The 21063-nt window shown below is 43.0% G+C and overlaps 1 protein-coding gene across 1 annotated transcript in view; it reads left to right on the plus strand.

Moving 5' to 3' along the window:
- CACNG3 (calcium voltage-gated channel auxiliary subunit gamma 3) overlaps positions 1-21063 on the plus strand; it is a 104910-nt gene that overhangs the window by 20137 nt on the left and 63710 nt on the right. The gene's annotated exons all lie outside the window — the stretch shown is intronic.

The raw sequence follows: 21063 nt of genomic DNA on the forward strand, positions 1-21063 counted from the left end.
AGCTGAGGTGGGAAGAGTACTTGAGCCCAGGAGTTTGAGCCCAGCCTGAACAATACAGCAAGACTCCATCTCAAAAAAAAAAAAAAAAAAAAAAAAAAGATAGGATTTTTTCACTGTGTTGAAATTTGCACTGTGAGGCAAAAACAATGGTAGGTAAAACTGTTGGAGCTTTACTGCAAAGGAAGGCTGTGGCTCAGTACTGATTGTATTCATCATTATCACTCACTCACAAGGGGAAAAATGCTAGCCTCACTTAAAAATGTCTCTGATGAAGCCATAGAAAAAGAATCAATTTTATTAAATCTCAACCTTGAGTGCTAGGTTTATACGGTCTGTGTAACCAAATGAGAACTATGCTTTGAACACCTCAGCCAGGGGAAGCTGGTGGTCTCAGGCAAAGGCACTTGTGTGACTGAGTTGCGAGCTGAACTAGCTGCTTTTTTCCATGAAACACCATATTTACTTGAAGGAATGACAGGTAAATTATGGTTATTCAGGCTTGGGTATTTGGCAGACATTTTCTCAATAATGAGCTAAGTGAGCCTGTCACTTCAAAGAAAGCAACTGACAGTATTTGTTGCCAAGGATAAAAATTCAAGGTTTCAAGGGATAATTATGATTTTGGAAAACTTGTGTGAGCCAATGTGATTTGTTTTTATACTGTATAATGAAATGTGCCAAATTTAGAAGACCTGCATAACTCTATGAAACAATACTTTCCAAATGACCAATGCATGATGTTACACAATTATACCTAGCTAAAAGACCCATTCAATGTGCAGGATTAGAAAAACGGATTTTCATGTAGCAGAGCATGAAACGTTAACATGGTTTCAGATTCTACATTGCAACTAGTCTTTAAGACACTACCACTTGTCGAGTTTTGGTGTAGTATCAAAGAATAGTCACAGTTATTTCAAATGCTATTCAAATACTACTCTACTTGTTTAACTTGTGTGAGGCTAGACTTTCTTCATATACTTCAACTCTAACAACATTGAGCAATAGATCAAATGCAGAGGCAGATGTAAGAATCTGTCTCTCATCTCTTGAGCCAGACATTAAAGAAATGTTCAAAAGTGTAAAACTTTTTTGTTCTGGAAAATAGTTATTTTCATATAAATATTTATGTTAACATGCAATTGAGTTTGTCATTATTTTCAAATGAATTTTAAAATAAATATTTTAAGATTTAAGGGGGTTTTAATTGCTGATATAGGAAATATTAAATAGATATAACCCACATAAAGAAAAGTTCAATAATTTACACATGTGTAAAGGAGTCCTGAGACCAAAAAATTTGACAGCCCCTGCTACAGCTATATTTTAATTCTGTTGACTAACTTCAGATGGCTTAGGAGAGAAAATCAAAGAGCTATTTCCACACTTTCGTCAGAAGGTTTCCTTCTAGTTCTGTCTTTTCTTCTCCAGTGAGAAATGAAACAGTCCCTCGGTGGGTTCTGGTATCTTTTTGACTCCTCTTCAGTTGCAGCTAAGCTAAGTCATTGTTCCGCCATCACTGGGATGTAAGAGGCAACATGAGATTTCAGCAGGCACTGAAAGAGGCGTCTTTGATTAAAATGCAACCCTGCTGGTGTAAAGTTAGACAGAGCCTGGAGGATTCATAGCATCTTGTGTCTTTGTTCACGAACACCAACAAAGCTTAGCCACCACTCCACAAAGAGCTGAGATCTGTGGTGATATTCTTTGTATGTGAGATGAAGCAAAGTGCAGAAAAACTGAGATTTTTTTACCAGGTTTTTGGTGGATGGGAATTTAAATGTATACATTGTCCACCTTCTAACCTATAATTAAACACACTGTGGGTGAGGTTGGAGAATTTGGGGAAAGGGTCTAGTGGGCAATCACTCAACAAACATTTCTCTTGGCCAGTGCCAGGGCTTGGTTCCTGGATATGGAGATATGGGCACTTGAAGGGAGGCTGTGGTATGTAGCCGTGAATGTTTTAGTCTGTTTGTTTGTTGTTTGGCCAACCTCACATCCATACCTCCTTTTTCTGGTAACAGTGTTCTTATTTTTGGGGGCAGTTGTCATGTCACCCTGTCCTCAGTCCATGTGGTTTGGGTGGAACTGACTCCAGCCTGGCAGGACCAGCTTGTAACCTAGGAATGACCTTGAAGATTATCTTTAGGCATCTGGAGTTTATACTAAGGCAGTGACTCTTGACAGGAACATTTGGTGGTGTCTGAGACATTTTTGGTTGAGGGATCAGAAAAGCACTACCAGATCTAGTAGGTGAGATCGGGGATGCTGCTAAACACCTTGCAATGCACAGGGCAGCCCCTACAACACAGAATTACCCAGTCCCGAATGTCAAGAGTAGTGAGGTTGAGAATCCTGATCAAAAGGTAAAGGGGGCCAGGTGCAGTGACTCATTCCTGTGATTCCAGCACTTTGGGAGGTCCAGGTGGGCAGATGAGTTGAGGTCAGGAGATCAAGAACAGCCTGGCCAACAGGGTGAAACCCCATCTCTACCAAAAATACAAAAATCACACACCTGTATAATCCCAGCTACTCTACTCAGGAGGCTAAGGCAGGAGAATCACTTGAACCCAGGAGGCAGAGGTTGCAGTGAGCCAAGATTGCGCCACTGCATTCCAGTCTGGGTGGCAGAGCAAGACTCTATCTCAAAAAAAAAGCTAAAGGGAAGCCATTGAAGAGTGTTAAGCAGAGGAGCAACAGGATCTAAATTGATGTATGTATTTTTATTTACTTTTTATAAAACCGAGATGGGGAATCTTACTATGTTGCCCAAAGTTGCCTCGAACTCCTTGGCTCAAGTGATCCTCCTGCCTTGGCTTCCCAAAGGAAGCTTCTGGAATTACAGAGATAAACCACAGCACCCAGCTAACTGGTATCTCTAAGTGTGGTCAGGTCCCAGGCAGAAACAGATTTTTGAGACATAAGAGGGGAGCAGGAGATAAGCCAGTGGGTATTGCAATAACTTTAGAGAGAGAAGACTCTAGGAGTGTGGAAGGAGGTATGATGTGGAAGGAGGTATAATATGGGAAATGCACATTTTGAAATCATCAGTGGTAAAAGGCAGAATCTTGGATGTGAATGAGAGCTTCCAATGAGGCTGTGAAAAGTGAGAAAATAGGACCAAAGACAGAGTCTTGGGGGAACATCCATGCATTACATAAAATAATAATAGTATCTAACACTGTTTGAGAGTTTATGTGCCAGATCACATCTGATCCTTTTAACAACCCTTATTATCTCCATTTTACAGATTAAAAAACTTGAGCACAGAGAGGTTAAGTAACTGGCCCAAGGTCACACATGGAGCTGTTATCTGAGACAGAATCTGAACTCAAATGATATGACTCCATGGCTTTCCTTCTTACCTACCAAGCTGCTTCCTTGGATGGAGAAATATCTTCCAAAAGGAAAATTACAACTCTTAAGAGCTGAAAGATGAACAAAAGTTAGAGAGATGAAGGGATGGGTTGGTGTTCCAGGAAGAGGGGACAGCAAGTACCAAGGTCTGCAGGCTAGATGGAGCATAAAGAGAGTGTAGGAAAGAAGCCAAAACATAGAGTAATGGCCAGAGCAGGGGTGGGCTGAGTGCGGAGAATGGCAAGACTGGAGAAGTAGAGGGGGACCGTGTCATGCAGATCTTTGGGAGGCATGTTAAGCAAGACTTTATTCTAGGGACAACAGAGATCCTTTGGAAAGATTAAAATAGAAAATTAAAGATCTCATGTAATCAGGTTTTCATTTTTGAGGCTCATTCTGGCTGAAGTGTGGGACGTGGACTGGGGAATGGAAAAGGAATAGCTTTATTTATTTATTTACTGACTTACTTTGGAGACAGAGCCTTACTCTGTTACCCAGGCTGGAGTGCAGTGGCGCAATCTTGTCTCACTGAAACCTCCACCTCCTGGGTTCAAGCGATTCTCCTGCCTCAGCCTTCTGAGTAGCTGGGATTACAGGTGGGCACCACCATGCCCAACTAATATTCGTATTTTTAGTAGAGATGGGGTTTCACCATGTTGGTCAGGCTGGTCTCGAACCCCTAACCTCATGATTCGCCTGCCTTGGCCTCCCAAAGCACTGGGATTACAGGCGTAAGCCAATGCGCCCAGCCTATTTTTATTTTTCTTGAGATGGAGTCTCACTCTGTTTCCTGAGCTGGAGTGCAGTGATGCAATCTCTGCTCACTGCAGTCTTGACCTCCTGGGCTTGATCCTCCCACCTCAGCCTCCAAGTAGCTGGGACTACAGGGGTGCACCATCACACCTGGCTGATTTTGTTTACTATTATTATTATTATTATTTTGTAGAGACAGGATCTCACTATGTTGCCTAGGCTAGTCTTAAACTCCTGATCTCAAGCAGTCCTCCTGCGTTGGCCTCCCAAAGCGCTGGAATTACAGGCGTGACCCACTGCACCCAACTGAGGAATATTTGCAGACTGGTTAAGAAACATTAATGCAATAATTCCATAGCAATAATAGAGTCTCATATTAGGGAGATGGCAGTAATAAGGACTCATTCGCCATCACTTTGGTAGATGCTTGAAAGCTGGAATCAACTGAATTTCCTGACTGTTGCATGTAAAGGTACGGGAGAATGAGCTCAGGGGACTTCTGGGTTTCTGCCTTTAACCTTTGGATGGACAGTGATGGCCTTTAGGATGAAAAGCTTAGTGCCAGGTGAGTCTGGTTTTGAAAGTGTTGAGTTTGCAGCTACGTTTGTAACATTAAAGCAGGGTTGTTAAAAGGGCCACTGAATGCACTGCCCAAGAACTCATGAGGGATATCTAGTCTAATTACCTCCATATATATGGAGCTATACCTTTTTGATCAGGAAACAGTCAAACGTGTACATTCCAACCACTGCTAATTCTAACAGAGGCAACTGGTGAAAGGCCATTAGCTGAGGTTCCGTGTGACAGATGAACTGATGTTAAAAGTCTGAATGCAACATCAGGAGGTCACTGCCAGTCTAATTAGGCACAGATAGAGTTTATTGGGTCGTGGAAAGCCAGTTGTGCGTAACCATTATTTCAGTCCCCTCTCCTTCCATTTCTGACTTGTCATCTGGTTTTGAGTGAACATTAAAGTATCCTTTCATAAATGGTGACCTTTAGAATTTGAAATGATGGTTTCTGGCTAATTTCCATTCCAGCCTTAGGGCTGCTGCTTGAAGCTCTTGACTAGTTTCTAGCCCTGTGTTCTCAACCATAATTTGGAAAAGGGCAGTGTTGTTTTCGTCCTTAAAATGCCCATCATTCGGGTGAAGGATCATCATTCGTAATTGTGTGACCACACACTGTTTGGGGATGAAAAATGTACTAGGTGCTGAGCTTATGCTAATAACAAGACCAGACCTAGCCAGGTGCAGTGGCTCATGCCTGTAATCCCAGAGCTTTGGGAGGCTGAGGTGGGTGGATTGCTTGAGACCAGGAGTTTGAGACCAGCTTGGCCAATATGATGAAACCCTGTCTCTACTAAAAATACAAAAATTAGCCAGGTGTGATGGCATATGTCTATAATCCCAGCTACTCAGGAGGCTGAGGTATGAGAATTGCTTGAACCTGGGGGGCAAAGGTTGCAGTTAGTCGAGATCAAGATTGAGCCACTACATTACCACCTGGGCGGCAGAGCAAGACCTTGTCTCAAAAAACAAACAAACAAACAAAAACAGACCAGATTTGTTCTGGAGAATTTGGGAACATTTTGTCTGAGGTCACAATAGAACAACAGAACAACAATATGGTTGTATTATTATTGTAAGTGATGGAAAACTAAATTCTAATTGACTTAAGAATAGGGGGAAAAAAAAGAGAGAAAAAGCCCTATTCATTCATATACTGAAATAATCAAGCTATGGCTGGCTGTGGGGGCCAAATTCACAAGGACATTTTATCTTTCACCACTGTTTCCTCTGCTTCTTCTCCGTTGACCCCATTTCAGAGTAATGGATGGGATACTCAGAAATTCAAGATGGGGAACAGCAGCTCCCAGGGCTATATTCTGTTTTGTTGTTGTTGTTGCTGTTGTTTGTTTGTTTGAGACAGGGTCTCACAGGGTCTCCCTCTGTCACCCAGGCTAACGTGCATAGTGCAATCTCAGCTCTCTGAAATGTTGACCTCCTGAACTCAAGTGATCCTCCTGCGTCAGCCTCTGGAGTAGCCAGGACTACAGCCGCACACCACCGTACCCAGCTAATCTTTTTTACTTTTATTTTTTATTTTTTTCATAGAGACAGGGGTCTTGCTATGTTGCCCAGGCTGTTCTCCAACTCTTGAGCTCAAGTGATCCTCCTCCTACCTTAGCCTTCCAAAGTGGTAGGATTACAGGCATGACCACTGTGACCAGGAGGGCCACATTCTTGAACCCACCATAACAGCATGAGCTTCTTTCCCAGCAGGCAAAGGTGTCATTGTATTTTATTGGCTTTGATTAGGTCACATGTCCATTATTGAACTAATCACTGCAGAGTCCCAAAAGGCTGATTAGTTTAAGCCTGAGTCACGTGATTTAATCTCGGAGCAGGAGGGGCATAGATCCTCAAAGATAATTATGATGATAAATGACAACAATTATTGATCCGTTGCTACATGTTCTGACCAGCATAAATGCTTTTTTGGTGTGCTTCCATGACAACACTTTGAGATACGTGCTATTGTATCACTCTTTTAATGATGAGGGAAACCAAACTATAACAAAATGAGCTAACTTGCCCAGGACCCACAGCTGGTACATAACAAAAACGCAGGTGCAGAGAGAGGTGACTGTAACCTTTCCAAAAACCCACAGATGGTAAACAATGGAGCCACTATGCAAATTCAGGCAGCCTTTCACCAGAGTGTAGGCTCTAAACCACTACTCTATGACACCATCTTGCGTTAGGGTAGGGTTACCAGATGTCCACTGTAACTCAGCAGTTTTCAGTTACAGCAAGCTTTCAAACATGACTTTATTTTTCATCGCCACAACTTTATAAAGGAGACTGGACCTGGAAGCATGATCTCCATTTTCCCATGAGGAAATCGAGGTTCAGGTTCAGTGATTTGCTCTAGGTCAAACATGAATTAAACAGTGGAACAGGGACTAGAATCCTCTGCCTGCCCTTTCTGGCCCTGCAGTAATGTGGCCTGAATGCTTAGTAAACGTTTAGGAGGCCACACAGCTTGAAGAGTCATACCGGGCTTATTGCGGGCTCATCCTCCACCCACACGTATCCACTTGTGGTGCTTCTTCATGACTTTTTTTTTTTTTTTTTTTTGAGACAGAATCTCGCTCTGTCTCTGAGACTGGAGTGCAGTTGCACAATCTTCGTTCACTGCAACCTCCACCTCCTAGTTCAAGCGAATCTCCTGCCTCAGCCTCCCGAGTAGCTGGGATTTCAGGCACATGCCACCACACCCAGATAATTTTTGTATTTTTAGTAGAGATGGGGTCTCCCAATGTTGGCCAGTCTGATCTCGAACTCCTGACCTCAAGTGACCCACCCGCCTCAGCCTCCCAAAGTGCTGGGATTACAGGTGTGAACCACCGTGTGAAACCACCTCATTACTTTACTTTTGTGATTGTTATAGGCAGACACGAGAGTCCCAAGAACTTGGACACAAAGTTGTCCTCAAAGATGTAAACTGTAAATTCAGCTGTTTATGAAACAATTTATCCACATCAAATTTACCTCTGCATGAAGGTTTACATCTTTTGATAGTTATTGAGATTATAAGTTTGTTTCCTCTTTGGGTTATAAATAGGATAAGTTATGTTAATGGATTTCATATTAGTCTTTCTACCTTTCATTCTTGTAATAATTACTTTTGGAGCATATTTTGTATTTGATGGTGTAATGCTGAAGTGGATTTGCTGACATATAATTTAGGATTTTTCTATATACTTGTCAATGAAATGTTGTCTTTTGTGTGTTATTTTTGTTAAGGTTTGAAATCAGACTTGTGGTAACTTGCTGAAATGATTTTCAATGCTCTGAAATAGACTAAATAGCATGAAAATTTTCATATAAAACCCTCTGGGCCTGGGGCTTTTTTGGAAGTAGTTCTTCGACAATTTCTCTCACATCTTATTTGCCTCTTTTGAGCCTTTTTCTAGCATTTTTGTTCATAGAAATGTAAAAATGTTTTAGTCTAGGGTTAAATAGTGTGATTGCTTATAATGCATTTTCTTCCAAATCTGTCTTTTTTTTCTCTATTTTCTCAACTTGTCTCCAACTGCATTCATAATTGGTGTCATTTCTTCCAAAATGGTGCCATTAAGTTATGTTTTAGGCTTTGAATTTTCATCTCTTTCTTGGGTTTCTTAATGTATTTTTTAAGAATCTTGGAAGAGCAGTTTGAAGGCAGCCAACCAAATGCCATTATGAGCAATACGTTTTTGCTCCTGGGATTTTTTTAACCTAGATTTAGAAATCTCATCTTGTTGAGGTTGGCATGGCCTTAATGTGAAGAGGTCCTTCTGGGATCCTAACTACTATCCAGTGAAGTCACTAGACCTCACAGATAAGTATCATCTGCCAATGTGATTAACTAGCTTGCCATTTCAGTTCCCAGCAAGTCATTGATGAAATCATTTAAGGGGAAAAGTTCAAGGATGTAAAAGTGCAGTAAAGAGTTAGCCAAACATCTAGTGGTCTTGCCTTACATACACAGGAATTATAATTTGGTTTTGTGGGAGTCCCATCAAAAAAATAAAAAGAATTAGCTGAACATTATCACTGTCAGAAGAGACACCAGAGTGTGGCCTCACTTCAGGTTCACTGAGTTCAGTGAAAAACCACATTCCCTAACACAAGCTGAGTAAATGTGGTTCACTCCTGTGATTCGCACTTATTAGGACCTACTCTGGGTAAGGCACTGTGCTGGTCTTGGACATGCAAAACTGAAAAGATGTGGCCCCTCCCCTCAGGGAGTTTGATGAGGAAAATGCTTTCTTAGTTATGTGGTCTCCAATATCACAAGGTTACTAACATCATTTTTTAAAATAATTGCAAACACAGATTGTTTAAGCTCCCTCTTCAAAGATTATAAGAGGAAGCTGTTTACTCTAACTAGTGAAACTATCCAAAAATAGAAACACTATCCCCTGCTTTATTCTCACCCTGCCCCAACCCATGCTCTTCCAAAGTAACTACTGTTAACTCTAAATGTGTTCCTCTTCTACCCTCAAAACAAACACACACACATGCATAGGAGAAGGGGCATCGTTTGCTTTTTTTTTTTAGTTGAATCAAAGCCAGACAAAATGGTACACACCTCTAGAGGCTGAGGCAGGAGGAGTTCAAGTCTAGCCTGCACAACATGGTGAGACCCTGTCTCTAAAAATAATAATAAAAAAGTTTTTTAAAGTGTAAAATAAATAATTATATATCTAATTGAATATTTTATATATATATAAAATCACACTGTCGATATTAGCCTGCCACTTGCCTTTCTCCCTTAATACATCATGGCTCTCCTTCTAGGTCTATAGGTACTGCAAATCTAATTTGAATTTTTTTTTTGAGTCAGGGTCTCACTCTGTCACCCAGGCTGGAGAGCAGTGGTGCGATCTCAGCTCACTGCCACCTCCACCCACTAAGCTTAAGCAATCCTCCTACCTCAGTCTCCCAAACAGCTGGGACCATAGGCACATCTCACCATGCCTGGCTATTTTTTTGTAGTTTTGGTAGAAATGGGGTCTCCCCATGTGGCGGAGGCTGGTCTTGAACTCCTGAGCTCAAGCAGTTCCTAACTTGATTTTTTCAATAGCTATGTAATGTTCCATAGATTGGAATCACTTCAGTTTATTCAGCCACGCCTTTGTTCATGGGCATTCATTTTTTTCCAATTTTAATTGCTGTCATTGTCATTCTTGTTACATGTTACATGACAACACATGTCCTTATATACTAGTGCTTTTATTTCTCTGACTAGATTACCAAAAGCAGTATTGCTGGATCAATAAGGGTATGGGGTTATAATCTTAATAGATATTAACAGGTTATTATCTTATAAGATTGTAGCAAGAGGAATGATTATCAGGCAGATGTCTCAATTATTAAATAAAGGACACACACATACACACATATATACAAATTTAAACATTTTGCTTTGAAAAGAGATCCCCTAGAATGGATTGGAAGCACAAATAGCCCCTCGAATTTCCATCGTTCCTAGTAGTGTCCTCCATTGCCATCACCATGCTGGCCCCTAGAAGACATTAAAAACAGTAACAAAGGCATTTATCGAGTCCCACCCAGGTAATACACTAGTACTTTAAGTACACGTTTTCTGTCTTACTCTCATGGTTATGTAAGAGATAGATGCTATTACCATCCTCATTTTACAAAAGTGGAAACTGAGGCCTGAAAAGTTTGTCACTTGCTCAATGTGACACAACTAATAGGTGGTTTAGCTGGGATTTGATGCCAGTTCTGCCTGCGTCCAAGACCTATGCTCTTAACCACTGTGTGGGATTTCCTCCAAGGATATCATCGCTGAGACTTTCATGAGAGCCCCAGGCAGGGCTGCACCTTGCCTCCTACTGTGAAGGAGGAAAGCTCCTGTGCAAGGTCCTTGCTGCCAGGCTGACCTCCAGGAGGTACCCTCCCTATTCAGAAAGAACTGAGTGAGCTCATGGGCACCCCAGGACACCATGGATGGCATGCTTGCTTGCTCTTGCAAACAACTCAGAAGGCAGCTTCTCTCTCTTTTTTCTCTCCCGCTCTCTTTCTCTTGCTTTCTCTAAACAAACTGAAGCAATTAAGAGACACTGGGAATCCTTGGTTTGGCCTTTCCCCACTCTCTTGTCATAGGCAACAAGATGAAAAGTGTAGACTCTGGGCTGTGCATAGTGGCTCACATGTGTAATCTGAGCACATTGGGAGGCTGAGGCAGGTGGATCACTTAAGGCCAAGAGTTCGAGACCAGCCGGAAAAACATGGTGAAACCCCATCTTTACTAAAAATACAAACATTAGCCAGGTGTGGTGGCACCTACCTGTAGTCCCAGCTACTCAGGAGGCTGAGGCATGAGCATCACTTGAACCCAGGAGGTGGAGGTTGCAGTGAGCCAAGATCATAGCACTGCACTCCAACATGAGCAACAGTGCAAGACTCTGCAAAAAAAAAAAAGGTATAGACTCTGGAGTCAGAATGACCTGGGTAGGAAACCAACTTGTTAAACCTTGATCAATTTTCCTGAGACTCTCCAAGACTCTTGGTCTCCCTGGCAACAGAACCATCCTACCCAATGTCTTGTCTTACCTGAAAATGCATAATCATCTCTTTAGGGACAGGTCAATGTCTATGCCTCTTGGCTCACAGGTCCTGAGAGGAGACCTCTATAACATTAAGCAAAGGTTGATTCTCAATAATTAAATTCAATAGTGTTTTAAGGTAAGATCGAGGCCAGGTACAGTGAGCTCATGCATGTAATCCCAGCACTTTGAGAGGCAAAGGCAAGAGGATTGCTTTAGACTAGGAGTTTGAGACCAGCCTGAGCAACATAAGGAAACCAAGTCTTTCCAAAACATAAGCAAATTAAGGAAATAAAGTAAGTAAGTAAGGCTGAGAGCTGAAAAGGGGAGAAGGAAAATAAATTCACATTTATTGAAAACCTACTATGTGTTAGGGACTAACCTGGAATTTAATAAACATTAACTCAACTCTGTGAAATAGGCATAATTATTCCCATTTTATAGAAGAGAAAAATGAAACTTAGCGGCACTGGGATACCTTTGCTAGGATCACGGAGCTAGAAATGATGGTGATGGTGATGGTGACAAAGGCAATGATGATGACAGCTTACTGTTTATTGAGCATCTACAAGTGGCACTGTGCCATCAGCTTCACCTGCACTCTCTCATTTAACCCTAACAACAACCCAATAGGTTAAGTCCCTTTTATAGATGAGAAACCTGAGGTCCCAAAAGGTTACAAGGGCACTCGGTAAGTATTAGACCTGGGAATTGAACCCACATTTTTCTCCTTCTTTAGGAGTATCTCTCCTCCTTGCTTTGGAAGTGAAGGCCTTGGTGGCAGTTATTCAAATTTAAACATTCAGCTTCCTGAACCATTTCTAAATGTGGTGTCATGCAACTGTATGGAAGGCCAGGCCTTGGGAAAAAGAAAACAGATTTTATATCTACTGTCTTTTCGCCTTCATCTTCTGGGCTCTGTAGGCAATACTTTCATGGCAAGATTCTGCATCCTGTCTCATGGCCACACATACTGTCTGTGCTTGGCACAGCCTGCTGTCTCCATGGAACATCTGCGGCTCACTACTAGTGTGAGTGATTCTATTTTCCACACATCCCCAGCTCGTTAGAAAGCAAGGCTCCCATTTGTTGGTGGATGTTTGCAATCTGAAGCTGAAACACTGCAAAATGATGATTGAGCTGATTCACACTGGGAGAGAGTCTGTGACACATAAACACACACACACACACCAGACACTTAATTAGTGAGAATTGATCTCTTGCCTGACCCAAAGGGTAGGGTGACTTTTTCCATCATGGGGCCATCTGGCTTCTGAGGACAGTTACCCAACCGGAAGCTTTGCGTGGTCTTTCATGGCCAGGGATGCAGCTCAGATGCCTTCTAGGCCGCCCAATTGAAGTGTCAGTATCTTAAGGAAACTGTCTACAAAGGTAGCAAGAAAGCAGAAGTAAACAGCATCCCTCCCAAATGACCCAGGGCTCTGCAGAAAGGAAAGAGCTTCCCCTCTCCTCCTGGATGAATTCGCCTTAGAACTTCCTCAACGTTCCTCTCAGATTTTCCACTTCTGGTCTTTGGCCAAATGCAATCTTTAAAAATACACATTTGGCAAGAATCTGCAAAAAAAAAAAAAAAATCCCTTCAGATTGTTATGTGATGGTGGGGAAAAGACACATTTTTTTAAACTCTAAAAAAAGCACCTTAGCATTTTGTAGGCTTTTATAATTCTGAAACAGCTGAAATGCTAAAACTTTCAAGTTGGCAGGATTGAAACTGAAATCTGCAAAGCAGGTTCAATTTGACAGGAGTAGGAGCCTTGCATTTCAGAGGGTTTTGATGAGCTTGTGGGTCTGAGCCATCAACACAATGGGTGGCCACCCACTTGCAGGGAGCCCTTCGTGCCTGTGTCTCCATCCCTGTTCCAGCTCCCTACAGGGTTCACTCTGAGAGATGCTCTGGGGTAGTCCATGAAGGTACCCCATTTGCCCTCCTAACTGTTGGTAGCACAGCACACAGCTGTGGCACAAGACTGCCTAGATTTGTAGATCCACTACCTGTGGGACCTTATTCACTTAATTCCTGTGTACCTCAGTTTCCTCATCTGTAAAATGGGAATAATCACTATCTGATAGGATTGCTGTGAAGATCAAGTGTGTTCATTCTTATAAAAGGCCCTAGAACAGTACTAAAAATATGAAAATTATTCAATAATGTTGACTATCACTTATTAGGAGAGAAAGCTCAACTTGGAAGAAAGATTTGGGGCAGCAGCTAAGAACGGTGGGAAGCCCAGTCCTGGAGTATTACAGAGGCTTGGGCCTCAGCAGGGCAGGCATGAGGTTAGGACAAAGACCATCATAGATAGAGAATACCAACTATGTCAGAAACTCTACTGTAACACTCAAAGTCAACATTATGAATTAAAATTTTGAATCAAACATTTCATATATTTGTCGATTTATACCAATCTTTTATTTATTTATTTATTTGTTTGTTTCTTTATATCCATCTTGTTCCAGAAAGAATTAGAAAGGGAATCTAGTTATACAAAATAAGACAAAATCAGATAATTTAAAAATTGGACTAAGGAAGAAAACATGGAGACAAAGCAAACCCAAACATGATGCTGAGCATGCACACCACAATGAACTACATTCCTGATAAGAGCAGTTCCTAAGGTTGATTGTAAACTGAGCTTCCTTGCAGCCCCTTCACAAAGGGAAGCCTGTTCATTGCATATCTGCAGTGCTTAGAAAACAGGAAAAATTGGTGGCCGAGCAGATTGCAGTCAGGCTGACCCAAGCTGGCAAGCAGACTCTAAGATGTGTCCCTGGACAAATGACTTAATGTCTCAGAGTTTGAGTGTTTTCACCTCTAATGGGGATACAAATTATAGTCATGGGTTATTTATTTTTTTAGATAGAGATGGGGTCTTGCTATGTTCCTCAGACTGGTCTTGAAGTCCTGGGCTCAAGCGGTGCTCCTACCTTGGCCTCCCCAAGTGCTGGGATTACAGTTTTGAGCCACTGCACCCAGCTTATGGGTTGCTTTTGAAAGTAGAGTGAAAGAATATATGTAAAGTGTTTATCACAGCCCTTCCTACTTAGCAAGTGTGTGATACATACTAGATAAAATCAAATTTAGAACATGTAGATACACACAACTTTCCTTGGTACCAAGATCAGCTAGGGATGGCTTCCTCCCTAAGAGGATGATGTGTCACATAATAAGATATGGTGTCTTCAATGAGGGAAGAAGACAAACTCCCCAAAGCAATAGTGCACTGTCCTTGGAAGCCTGAAAGAAGGATGGGTTGCATCCTAGCTCTGCCACTCACTAGCCAGGTGACCTTGGGCATGTCACTTCACTTTCCTTGAATGCGTATTCTTCTGTAAATGGGCAAAAGTTACAGCAACTCCCTCACAGGGTTCTTATGGAAGTCAAATGAGGTTTGACTGATGAAGCATTTAGCTTAGTTTCGGCATGCAGTTAGCCCTCAATGGCCATGTTGTTGTTGTTTGTTGCTGGTGACTACAACACTATGCGTCATCACTGCTGCTCTGGCTTGATCTGGAGGGGTACTCAGAATACTTGGAAGAGTAGGGACTTGCACATCCCACAACCCTCACCAGATATTGCTCCTCTCAACAATACTCTGGCAACTACCATGTGACAATGCATTTAAAGACTGTGCGGTCCAACAAACGTTCAAGTGCAGTGATTTTTATCCTGCCAATTGAGTATGGACCACATAGGCTTAAAAAAAATCAAGTGGGGTTAGAAACAATATTATTGAGAGCAAGAAGACAGGGGGCCATGTAAGGACCTGGGGCTGAATGAAAAGCCACTTCAGGATTCTTCTGAGAAAAACTGTGTGGGTGGAAGGCAATTATTATGGGCCAAATTGTTAGGAGCATGGTGTCATGAGTCAGAGAGTCCTGGGTTCAAGACCTGTTTACCCACTTACTGGCTGTGTGATAATAATGGCACCATCTATATATGGCTGGGATAAGGATTAAGTGGATTAGTGCACATGAGATGCATTCAACAGGGGCATGCAGGAAAGCCAAGCTAAGTGTTAGCTATTAATGTCAAGAAATGAATGGAAGATGAGAAACTGAAGACAGTATGGGGTGAAGGAAGGGGTTACAGAGGATGGAAGTTTGAAGGGAGGCAGAATGGAGCAAGTTTGTTTCAGGATGAGCCAGTTGGGGGAGAGAGATTGAGGTAAGTGAGGGGTGGTTATTGATGAGGTAAGGACGTTAGGGTAACAGATGAGACTGGCTTCTGGGCACAGGTGGAGCGGATAACCGGGCAGGCGGAGGAGGAAGACATTCAGGATGAGCAAGGTGGCAGCTAAGTTTAGCGCTGGAAGGGAGGGATTTGAATATGCATGTACTGTCCCACTGTGCCAAACAGCTCCATTTTTCAATCGTTCCTCAGGGGGAGTCATGAATGGAGAAACGGAGTCAGCAGGAATCCCTGTGTTGAGTACCTGTTCCTTCTGGGTTCAGGCCACTGGCTTCCCCAAGGGCCTCTTTAGGGGGCTGGAGAGGGACCTTCCTTCCCTTTGTTAAGTGAAATTCCATATCAGAAACATTAGATCAGCAGGGTGCTGGGCACTGATACCCTTTTGACATAAAGACAGCCTGGTCTTCAATCGTTGCTTGTAGATGGCCCGAATTGGAAAAGGGTTCATACTAGTTTCCTTGCATCATCATCCCTGGAGCTCGAATTCCTTCCAGTCCTGCCTTCCCCGTCTCTTCTCTTTCTCCTCCTCTCTCTCCCATCTCCTCTACCCAGACTCTCTCCCTCTCCCCTTCTTCCTCTCTACTCCTCTTCTCCGGTTCCCTCTTTATCTCTCTCCCACAAATCTATATTCAGTTTCTGTCTTCCAAAAAGAAAAAGTGAGTAGGAGGACAAATTGTTTAAAAGCAACGCAGCTATTTTAACAAAATGCTTTTTCCTTTGAGTCAGTCCTAAGAAATTTGGGTAAAATCAAAGCCGAAATGAACCAAAAAATTATTCTGAAAAAAATGACATGGATTAGGGAAAAGAGCCTAAACTCCCCCAGATAGAATGGGGAACAGGAAAGAACAGAGATGATGTGAACACCAGTATGCTGGAAAGAAAACCAAAGGAAGGAATTTGATGAGATTGGAAAGGCAGCAGAGAGAAAGTGAGAAGGCATTTTCCAATCACTTGAGTCCATTCTGTCACAGACACTTGACTCTTGGGAGCATCTGACTCTTGGGAACATCTGGATGATGGTTTGCGTAGACATGGTCATTCAGATCTGAGCCACTGAGGACATGGGCTCCCACCTAAGCCAAGAAGTTACTGTTCCTTGAATTTCAAGGTCCTAGAGCTGTTAAGAATTATTTGAAATCTTCTCTGTTGGGAGAGTCAGAAGCTTAGCTCTTCTCAGCTCTGCCCCTAACTTACTCTGCACCCTTATATAAATATTTGTTGGGGTGGGGGGGCACTGTTTTCTTTCCAGAAAAAGAGAATGGGACTAGGTGACCTCAAGGGTCCTCCAACTCTGATGTTCATCCTCTGGTTCTCTTTAGCCTTGTCCCTCTACTTGACAGCCAGCAAAGAGCATGGACTTGGGAACCACACTGCCTACATTTGAATCTTGCCTCTCTACACCTAGTGGCTGTAAATCTTTGAACAAACTCCTTTGAACTCTCAGGGACATCAGTTCTCTCATCTAAGAAATGGATAACAGTAAGGTTTTTCACTTTTCCCCTTCCCATCTAAGAAAGTATGTCAGAATGCAACTGAGTGACAATAGAGCCTGCCCTCATTTATAAAAATAAAAAGCACATCACTTGCACACCTCAAAACCTACGCTAGTATTAGTAATAACATTCTAGGGATACCCTCTACAACTGGCAGTGAAATGGGCTGAAACTGAGACTTGGTTGTTCTTTGGATATGGTTCCCTTTCAGTTTCAGCTTTCTCAAGCTGAGGACCAGAGAGGCTAATCTATCTGCCCAGCATTAGTCAGCAGATGTTCTCGAGTGCTGCAGAAACAGCCAAGGGACACTTAGCAAGGGGAAATCCTCTCGCCCTCCAACACCCAGCATCTGGTTTTGGGATCCATATTGAAAACATTATGGACAAAATAAATAAATAAATAAAACTTGAATCTTCTAGACCCATGTATGAACTGTTTCTCATTCCAATCCCCTTGTTTCTTGTCTCCATCCATCCTCTTCCTCCAGCCACTTCCTTGGCTGCAAGAATGTGTTTTCATAGGAAATTGCTCTCACCTTATCTCCCTTCTGAGAAAATCTGCTGCTTCTGAAATGATGTATTCTTCCCACAAACATGGTGTTGTGCACCTGATCGTAGGTGCAGGCACAAGAAAGAAAATCTACATAGCAGCAAAATTGCTTCCTTTTGCTTATCTGCAAACTCTTAGCTTAGAGAAGATGCTGGAAGAAGGCACCAGAACGTCTCCCCTCCAGGCAGTGAGGACAGTTTCCCCTTGGCTTGGGAATGAGAAATCCCTGAATCAGCCAACACATAGGGACACAACACCATTCCTGCTGACAGCAGAGTCGCCTGTGCCAAGGCCTCGGGGTCCCCAGCCGCTGTTCATTAATGCTGCCCATGGGCTGAGAGAGAAATCTGTCTGTTCTCATGGGCAGAAGGTCCAGGTTCCAGGGCAGTGGAGGAAATAATTGTCTTTATAGCCAGGGGATGCTTGGCAAGGAGGTCAAGTGACTTACACACTCCACAAAGTCTAGGTGGACGATGGTGATGAAACCATATTGCCCTTAACTGCTAACAGAAACAAACAAAAGATAATTCAGGGTCTCACTATGTTGCTTAGGCTGGTCTTGATCTCCTGGCCTCAAGCAATCCTCCCACCTCTGTCTTCCAAAGTGCCGGGATTACAGTCATGAGCCACTGTACTCAGCACAAATAAGATATTTTAGAAGATACATGTTGTAGAAAGAACCGTGAGGGATCATAGGGGAATGAAATTTGGAAACTTGCCTGCTGCAAGAGTCTTGTGATAGTTTGCCTAGCAAAATTAGAAAAAGGATTTTTGGCCTGCATAGTCCCTAGAGCTACTATGAGAATTAAATGAGATCAGAGATGTAAAAGGACTTTGAGAACCGTGCTTCATTCATTCCTCCTAATGATAGATAGTGAGTGTTCAGTAGATGTCAAGCACTGGGGATAAAGTGGTGTTGGGTAGGCATGGTAACTGCCCTTCCAGCCACATTGGGGAGGACGGTCTACCCCTGCAGTCTGTGCTAAAGTATGAATTTTCAGGAGTGTCCCTCAGAGCCAAGTCCTAGACCCCCACCTGCCAGTTCAGCAAGAAGTCTGATCTCTCCCACCTTGGTTCTCTTCCTAAGTCTCCAGGTCACTCTGGGCTCCAAAGTGTTCAGTCCAGCTTTCTTCAGACTTGCAGCCTGAATTGGAACCCAGATGTGCTTCCTGGAGGCTCTGGTACATCATAACTTCCACTGAGATCCTAGCTTCAGAATGGGGCTTCATGCTACCAAGTATGCCCCATGGTGTACCTACTGGGCCAGGGAAACCCCAAATACATTCTCAACTCGCTACTCCTGGTGCTGATGGCAGCTTTATCTCAGTCTCCAGAGACAGTGCAATTTCTAGCTAGGCTGCCATTACTCTTCAAGGTGTTAATAATAAAAACAACTGCCATTCAGTTGTTATTGGGTGATTTTGCAATTTATGGATGAAGTATTATTTTGAATATGTTTCATACATTAAATGATGAAATCCTTAAAACAGCTTTAAGGCCAAGTGTGGTGGCTCATGTCTGTAATTCAAGCACTTTGGAAGGTTGAGGAAGGAGGATCACTTGAGCCAGGAGTTTGAGACCAGCCTGGGCAACACAGTGAGACATCATCACCACTAAAAATATTAAAAATTAGCTGAATGTGATGGAGCACACCTGTAGTCCCAGCTACTCAGAGGCTGAAGTGGCAAGATTGCGTGGTCCTGGGAGATAGAGGCTGCAGTGAGCTATCTTGTGCCACTGCACTCCAGACTGGGCTACAGAGTAAAATCCCATTTCGAAAAGCAAAACAAAACAATAAACAACAAACAAACAAAAAGACAAAACCCTCAAAGGGGTATTAGGATTATCTCCATTTTACAGATGAAAAAAACTGAGGCTTGGAGAGGTTAAGAAACCCTCCTGGGTCACAGCTAATAAGCAGTCGACCGGGATTTGAACCAGAGTCACCATCTTTGGCTACCATTCTCTACTGCCTCTAAGGAGGACAATTTTGCACAAGATGCAGCACATCAAAATAAGACGTCCAGATCTTTAGATCCAGTTCCAAGTCTGCCCCCAGGATGACAAGGTCAGGAATCCCCCTCCCCAGTGTCCACCAGCTCACGATTGCCATTCTCTTTCTGTGACCTGACTCCTCGTCCTGCCTCCTGCTTCCTTCCACCCTCAGGGTGAACCCCACCTAGGGATTTGCATTGCCTGCCCACACCATGAGCTAATCCAGTTTGCCCTGGGAGTCTACAACTTTCCATCTCATTCTCCGTCTGTAAATTTGTCCTCTGAACTTGCAGCTCTTTCAGACCTGCATAGCCACTGTCTTTCTTGCAGAAAACAAAATTAAACCTCTTCCTTACCAGACATCCAGCTGTGCACAAAAAATTAATCAATTACAGTTGAGATTAGAACTGCAAAGAAGCTGCTCACGGGGCTGTGGCGATACTACCGTTATCTCCAAAGACACTCCTGAACCATTCTCTAGAGAGGAAGGTCTGGGCTTGCTGAGATGTGTGCTCATCCTGCTCATATTTCAAGACTACAGACTCCCCCATAATATGTTTTCCCCCTCTTCTCTTAAGTAAAAGTGTTAAAGAATTAACCCTCCTCATTCTCTGGTGTACTTGACAACTACTACTGTGTCTGAATAAGTGAATTAACTTGCTATTATAAAACTAGGGTTCTCAAAATACCAGCAAAGGAAGGAGAGAGGGGCTGCTTGGTGCCTATGTGAGTTACTGAAGTCCCAAGAAGATGATGCCCTGGGCCAGAAAGGGCTTCATTATCTATGTTGAGCCTGCCAGTCATTATGGGTCTGCAAATGGAACTGACCTGTAATTGTCCCTCAAACAGGGACAGGAGCTGAGAGTGTAGCCACAAGCAATGATCCTGAGTCCTGGCTCACAGGAGGTTATCTGAGGGGTGCAAAAGTACTGATGTTAGTTGGGTGCAGTGACCCACACCTGCAATCCCAACACTTTGGGAGGCCAAGGCAGGAGGATTACTTGAACCCAGGAGTTTGAGACCAGCCTGGGCAACAAAGTGAGATAACTGTTTCCACAAAAAATAGAAACAAAAACTACCTGGGCATGGGGTCACAAGATTGTGTTACTCAGGAGGCTGAGGCAGGAGGATGGCTTGCGGCCAGGAGTCTGAGGCTGCAGTGAGCTATGATTGCAGCACTGCACTCCAGCCTGGGCAGCAGAGCAAGATCCTATCTCTAAAACAAAAAATACTGATGTCTGTCCCCCTCCTCCAGACCCATTTAAATAAGAATTTTGGGCAACAGCTTGTTTTGAAGCTGCTCTGGGGATCCTAGGGGGAGAACTGGTGTACTGCAAGGAGCAGAGCTTCCAAAACAATAATCAAAACCCTCTCACCTTAGAACTGCAAACAAGAGAGGACTCAGAACAAGCTGAACAGAGGATGCATCCACCTGCCCACCCACTCTCTCACTCACTCACCAAGTGTTTGTTGAGAACCTACTACCTGCCAGGCAGGTTGAAATGTCCTCCAAACTCGACAGCCTGAGCAAACAGAGAGCTCTTTGGAGCTAGAATTTAGGCAGCTTAGCTCTGAGA

This window comes from Callithrix jacchus, chromosome 12 (genome assembly GCF_049354715.1).
Source record: "Callithrix jacchus isolate 240 chromosome 12, calJac240_pri, whole genome shotgun sequence".
Classification (NCBI taxonomy): Eukaryota; Metazoa; Chordata; class Mammalia; order Primates; family Cebidae; genus Callithrix; species Callithrix jacchus.